The sequence below is a fragment of the Propithecus coquereli genome, unplaced genomic scaffold, assembly GCF_000956105.1.
Source record: "Propithecus coquereli isolate 6110/MARCELLA unplaced genomic scaffold, Pcoq_1.0 Scaffold5, whole genome shotgun sequence".
Classification (NCBI taxonomy): domain Eukaryota; kingdom Metazoa; phylum Chordata; class Mammalia; order Primates; family Indriidae; genus Propithecus; species Propithecus coquereli.
Window position 1 is genome coordinate 4355721 of NW_012150840.1, and position 6489 is coordinate 4362209.

The 6489-nt window shown below is 37.5% G+C and overlaps 1 pseudogene; it reads left to right on the top strand.

Moving 5' to 3' along the window:
- Nucleotides 1-434: 434 nt before the first annotated feature.
- Nucleotides 435-1344, top strand: LOC105819728 (annotated as a pseudogene).
- Nucleotides 1345-6489: the final 5145 nt, after the last annotated feature.

Here is a 6489-nt window from a genome sequence, read left to right on the forward strand (position 1 = left end):
AAGCTTTTCTTTTCCCTGGAGTTTCTTACTGCCTATCTTTTTTTTCTCTTACCCTATCTGCTGTCTACATTTCATTAATCCTTTCCAAATGTTATATCATAGCAATTTTTCTACCAAGTCCTTCCCCCACCTGCCCCCAATCCTTTTCTATTCTTGCTTGCAGAGTCTTCTATTCCCATGTTCTAATCTGTACTGGTTGCTCTCTAGGCCTCCTATACAGCTATTTTGTTTCCTTTGGCTGCTCTTGGGGAGAGGGTTGGAGGGAAAGAGCCACTGTTTCCTGGATCCTATGTCTTCTGCTTTCTTGTTTTAGTCTTTTTGTTTTGCTGGAGTATATCCTCAAGTAGTTTTGAACCTAAATAAAATGTATGAGAAGTGAATTTTCTGAATAGAGCATGTCTACAAACTCTACCCTTGCTTTCCCATCTTGCAAGATGGCAGGTGAAAAAATTAAGAAGGCAGATACTAAGGAGAAGAAACCTGAAGCCGAGAAGGCTGATGCTAGTGGCAAGGTGAAAAAGGGTAACCCCAACACTAAAAAGCCCAAGAAAGGGAAGCCCTGCTGCAGCCGAAATCCTGTCCTTGTCAGAGGAATTGGCAGATGTTCCCAATCCACCATGTATTCCAGACAGGCCACATACAAGAGGTCGTACTCTGCTGCTAAATCCAGGGTTGAAAAGAAAAAGGAGAATGCCTTGCCACTGTTACAAAACCAGTTGGTGGTGACAAGAATGGTGCTACCCGGGTGATTAAACTTCACAATATGCCTGGATATCATCCTGCTGAAGATGTGCCTCGAAAGCTGTTGAGCCAGGGCAAACAGCCCTCCAGTCAGCATGTGCGAGAACTGTGAGCCGGAATCCCTCCTGGACCATTCTGACCATCCTCACTGGCGCCACAAAGGAAGAGCGAAGTTTTCCTGAAGCAGCTGGGCAGTGGCTTGCCACTTGTGACCGGATCTCTTGTCCTCAATCGAGTTCCTCTGCAAATGCACCAGAAATTTGTCATCACCACCTCCACAAAAATTGCTATCAGCAATGTGCAAAGCCCAAAACATCTTACCAATGCTTATTTCAAGAAGCAGCTGTGGAAGCCCAGACACCAGGAAGGTGAGATCTTTGACATAGAAAGAGAGAAATATGAGATTACAGAGCAGCGAAGGTTGATCAGAAAGATATGGACTTGCAAGTCTTACAAAAAATCAAACCTATTCCTCAGCTCCAGGGCTACCTGCGATCTGTGTTTGCCCTGATGGAGTTTATCTTCACAAACGGGCGTTCTAAATTTCTTACAAAAAATCTAATAACTGACACATTAAAAAAAAAACTCTACTCTCACAATTGATTATCTAGCTGCATATAGAATGCTAGGTTGAAAATCGCTTTTTCTTAAAATTTTAAAGGGATTGTTCCATTGTCTTTCACCCAGTGTTACTTTTGAGGAAATCAATGTCATTCTGATTCTTGCTTCTCTAAATATGTCCCCCCGTCCCCACCAGAAGCTCTTAGCATCTGTCTACTCTTCATTCTTCATGTTGTGAAAATTTCAGAAGTATGTACCTTGATGAGAGTCTTTTTCATTCATTTTGATGGGCACCCAGTGGGCCCTATAAATCTGGATCAGGATAATCCTAGATATATAACAAAGAGAAATAAAAATGTATCACACAAAGGCCTGTACACAAATGTTAACAGTAGCTTATTGATAATTACTAAAAATTGGGAACCACCCTGACGTCCTTTAACTGGCAAGCAGACAAAGAAACAATGGAATACTACTCAGCAATAAAGGAATGACTATTGATTCACACAACAACACGATGAATCTTAAAAGCACTTTGCTGAGTGAAATAAGCTGGATCCATCTGTATGGCTATATAGTGAATGATTTCGTTTTTATGATACTCTGGAAAGGCAAAACTATAGGGAAGAAAACAGATTAGTGGTTCCAATGGTTTGGGTTGGCGAGAGTTGTCTATGAAGGAGGATCATGAGGAAGTTTTGGGGGGAAGTGGAACTCTTCTACATGGAACTGTGGCGGCAGACACCAGATTCTATGTATTTGTCCAAACATAGGCTTGTGTAAGACAAATGAATTGTACTACATGTCAGTTTTTTTTAAAAATGCAGGACAGTACTTAACACAGATGCTCAAGAATGTTGTTGCATGAATAAAGGAGAAAGAGCAAAGGATATCAGAGGCTTCTTTAATAAAATAAAGGTAACCATGCCCAAGTCAAAAAGGAAAAAATCAACCAGGATGTGGAGCGAAAGCAGCCTACAACAAATACCTAACTATATTACAAATGAATCATATAGCCTGAAGAGGATGGGGAAGAAAGGAGTTGACTTAAATTGCTGTGGAAAACAGTGCTTTAAGTGAATACTGTGACGCTCAAGACAAAAAACTATACAAAAACATTGTACTGTAGTCGGTAACTTTGCTTCTTATATAGGTATTGATTAAGATCTCTGAAACTACTTCATTTGTATATTAAAGTATAACAAATACATTATAGATAGTAATAATATTACCGGTTTTTCCACTCTTGGAGAAATGAGTTACAGATAAGGAAAAGAAGAGGCTAGAAGGAACTCTCTGGTGCTGGATTAGAGTTGGAGGTGTCAGTAATGTATTTATGTTTTTAAAAACATATATGCAGACAAATATAGCAATATAGACGTGTGTATGTATGAGTTAGTATACATACATATATATTCTAGAAATATCTACTGGGAAGGGCTAGAAACAGTAGCAATGAACACATCTAGCATCTAGATCTTGGTTTATAAAAGAAACCAGGACTTGTTAGAGAACTGATTGCTCCTGGGGCTAGGGCAGGAAAACATAAGATAAGCCTGAAGCATCGTGTGGAGCAGAAAGAAAGTGCCCTAAAAAGGGAGAGTGTGTGTGGGGTGGGATAGCAAAGGGTCATCATGGGAGCCAACTTGAAAAAGCTCCCAGTGGCCAAAGTTGGAACAACTCGAGCAATAAAATTATAGTACTGAAGCCAGGTGTGGTGGCTCACACCTATAATCCTAGCACTCTGGGAGGCTGAAGCAGGAGGATCACTTGAGGTCAGGAGTTCAAGACTAGCCAGAGCAAGAGCGAGACCCCAACTCAACAAAAAATGCAAATATTAGCTGGGCCTGTGGTGGCACACACCTGTAGTCCCAGCTACTCGGGAGGCTGAGGTAGGAGGATCACTTGAGCCCAGGAATTTGAGGTTGCAGTGAGCTATGACGACCCCACTGCACTCTACCCAGGGCGACAGAGCAAGACTCTGTCTCAAAAAAAAAAAAAAAAAAAAAATTATAGTACTGGATTATAACCCAAAGGATAAAATATCCACAAATTCACACAGACATAAATAAATATGTGAATAAATGAAAAAGAAGCAACTGCTCTTCATTGCAGAAGAATTTCAATTAATAAATGTATTAGGAATGAGAGGAAATAGAAAATTACCTTTAGAACACTGTACTAAAAATTAGTCGACAAAAGTGTAAGCAGAGGGGGGCAAGGGCAACATATGTAACCTAAACATCTGTACTCCCATAATATGCTGAAATAAAAAAAGTTTAAGCAGAAATATTTGCATAGTCTCAAAGTATTTCCCCAAACTGTTTAGTATTAATAATTACAAAAATAGTAATTTTATAATGGAAAATCCTTGCAGACAGAAGCTTTGCCAAATAATGATCAAGGTTAAAACAACACTAGTAATAAAAAAAAAAAATCACTAGTCATATAAAATGACATCATGTACCAGCTGATATCATGCACTGACAGAGGCGTATCATCTCTGAAACATCTTTCCAAATAATACATAACTTTAATTTAACAATGAGAAAACATCAGAAAAACCCAAATTGAGGGATTTTCTAAAAAACAACTGACTGGAAAAGTTCAAAAGTGTCAGTTGTGGAAAATAAGCAAAGATTGAGGCACTGTCACAGACTGGAAGAGACTAATACATACACACATCTATATTGCTATATTTGTCTGCATATATGTTTTTAAAAACATGAATACATTACTGACACCTCCAACTCTAATCCAGCACCACAGAGTTCCTTCTAGCCTCTTCTTTTCCTTATCTGTAACTCATTTCTCCAAGAGTGAAAAAACTGGTAATATTATTAATATCTATAATGTATTTATTTGTTCTACTTTAATAATTAAACATAATGTAGGGTCTAGATTGGATCCTGAAAGAGAATAAGGACATCAATAGAAGACTGGTAAAATAGGAATAAATTCTGTGTTTCAGTTAATTGTACTTTATAGTACTGTACCTAAGATAATTGCACCAAGGATAAATGTTCTGTGGTTATAGAAGACGTTAACATAAAGGGAAGCTGAGTTTAGGGTACCCAGGAATTCCTGGTGCTATTTTTCCAACTCTTTATTTAGTAAGTCTAAAATTAACTCAAAGTTTAGAAAAGAAATAAATTTGAATAAAATTAGTCATTTAAAAATAAGCCAACTTACAAGTGTAACATGATACAGTTCATCCTTGAACAACAGGGCTTTGAATTGCACTGGTCCACTTATACGCAGATTTTCTTCTGCCTCTGCCACCCCTGAGATGGCAAGACCAACTCCACCTCCTCCTCCTCCTCCTCCTCAGCCTATTCAACATAAAGATGATGAGGATGAAGACTTTTATGATGATCCACTTCTGCTTAGTGAATAGTAAATATATTTCCCTTATGCTTTTCTTAATAACATTTTCTCTAGCTTACTTTGAGAATACAGTATATAATATATATAACATACAAAACGTGTTAATGGACTCTGTTATTCGTAAGGCTTCTGGTCGACAATAGGCTATTAGTAGTTTAAGTTTTTGGGGAGACAAAGGTTTTACACAGATTTTCAACAGTGAGAGTGGTCAGCACACCTAACCCGTGTTGTTCAAGGGTCAACTGTTATGTGGCAAAATTCATGACAGTGATATATAAATGACTGACGTGTGGGAAACATTAATCTTGACTTAGTACAATGCCTGACATGCAGAATAAACATATGTTGGGGGGAAAAGCATAGGTCTTCACAAATAACCTCTGAAGTAAAATCTGTTTTCAGAGTACCTGATTAAAATCCTACTAACCTCTTCTTGCAGATAAAAATGATAAGATACAGCCAAAATACACAAGGATGGAGGAACGGAAGGAAGGAGAGAGACAGGCAGGCAGCAGACAACTGGAAAGCACTGAAAGGCATATTCTGGAGGAAAGTCAACTCTTGGGGGAAAAAAAAGACGATATTGGGTAAGTTTTCCATTATTATAGGTTTTAGTCTGAGAGTCAACACTATATGAAGCAGAACGCCAATAGAAAAACTGTCTTTCTGGCCTGAAGAACCAGAGGACACAGCCACTAGAAAGTGAGGCAGTACTCCAGAAATGAGTGAGCCAGAAAGAAATCCAGATCCTGTGTGTAACTCAGCCCAAATCTATGGCTAACCCCCGGCCCTTGCATGCATGGAACAAACTCTAGGGAAGGATAGAAGAACTGAACTGAGATTTGAGCTGCTGGCCCAGAGGATTTTGCAGTTTGAGTCTCGAGTCTTTCCAAGTTAATTGTTTGCTAAAACAAAATAATCAATACTCTTCAGAGGAATATGACAGAATCTAGAGTTCCCATACCATTTTATTCAAAATAGCCAGGACAAAATCCAAGATTACTTGACATATGGAAAACCAGGAAAATGTGACAAATTCTCAAGAAAAAGACTATTAAAATAGATCCTGATATGACCCGGATGTTGGAATTTGCAAACAAGAATTTTATGACAGCTATTATAATTTATGCTCCGTGATGTTAAGAAATACAGTGAATGAAGAGATAGGTAATCTTAGAGAAACTAATAAAATAAAAATGAAGCAACCAGAAATTCTAAAATTAAAAAAAAATACAGTATCTGAAAAAAAGATTACCAAATGGGCTTAACAATGACTTAATAATGGGCTTAACCCAGTACAGTCTGGGTTAGGGTTAGGGTCTACACTCATTCATGATTAAAAACTCACTCAGCAAACTAGAAATAAAAGGGAACTTCCTCAATCTGATAAAGGGCATCCACAAAAAGCCTACAGCTAACATCCTATTTGATGGAGAAATATTGAACACTTTTCCTCTAAGTTTAGAGGAATAAGACTTCCGTATTAGGCAAAGATGCCCACTTTCCTCACTTCTATTCAATATTACACTGGAAGTCTTAACCATCATAGTAAGGACAGAAAAAAAAAATTAAAGTAATTGAAATTTTGAGATCAGAAATAAAGAAGCAAAACTGTTTCTATTTACAGATAAAATGATTATTTACATAGAAAATTCTAAGGAATCTACAAAATAACTAATTGAATAAGTAAATTTAGCAAGGTTTAAGGATGCCAGTTAATGTACAAAAACCAACTGTATTTTTATAATACAGCAAAAAATTGAAAAAGTAAGAAATAATTCCATTTATAATACCTTCAAA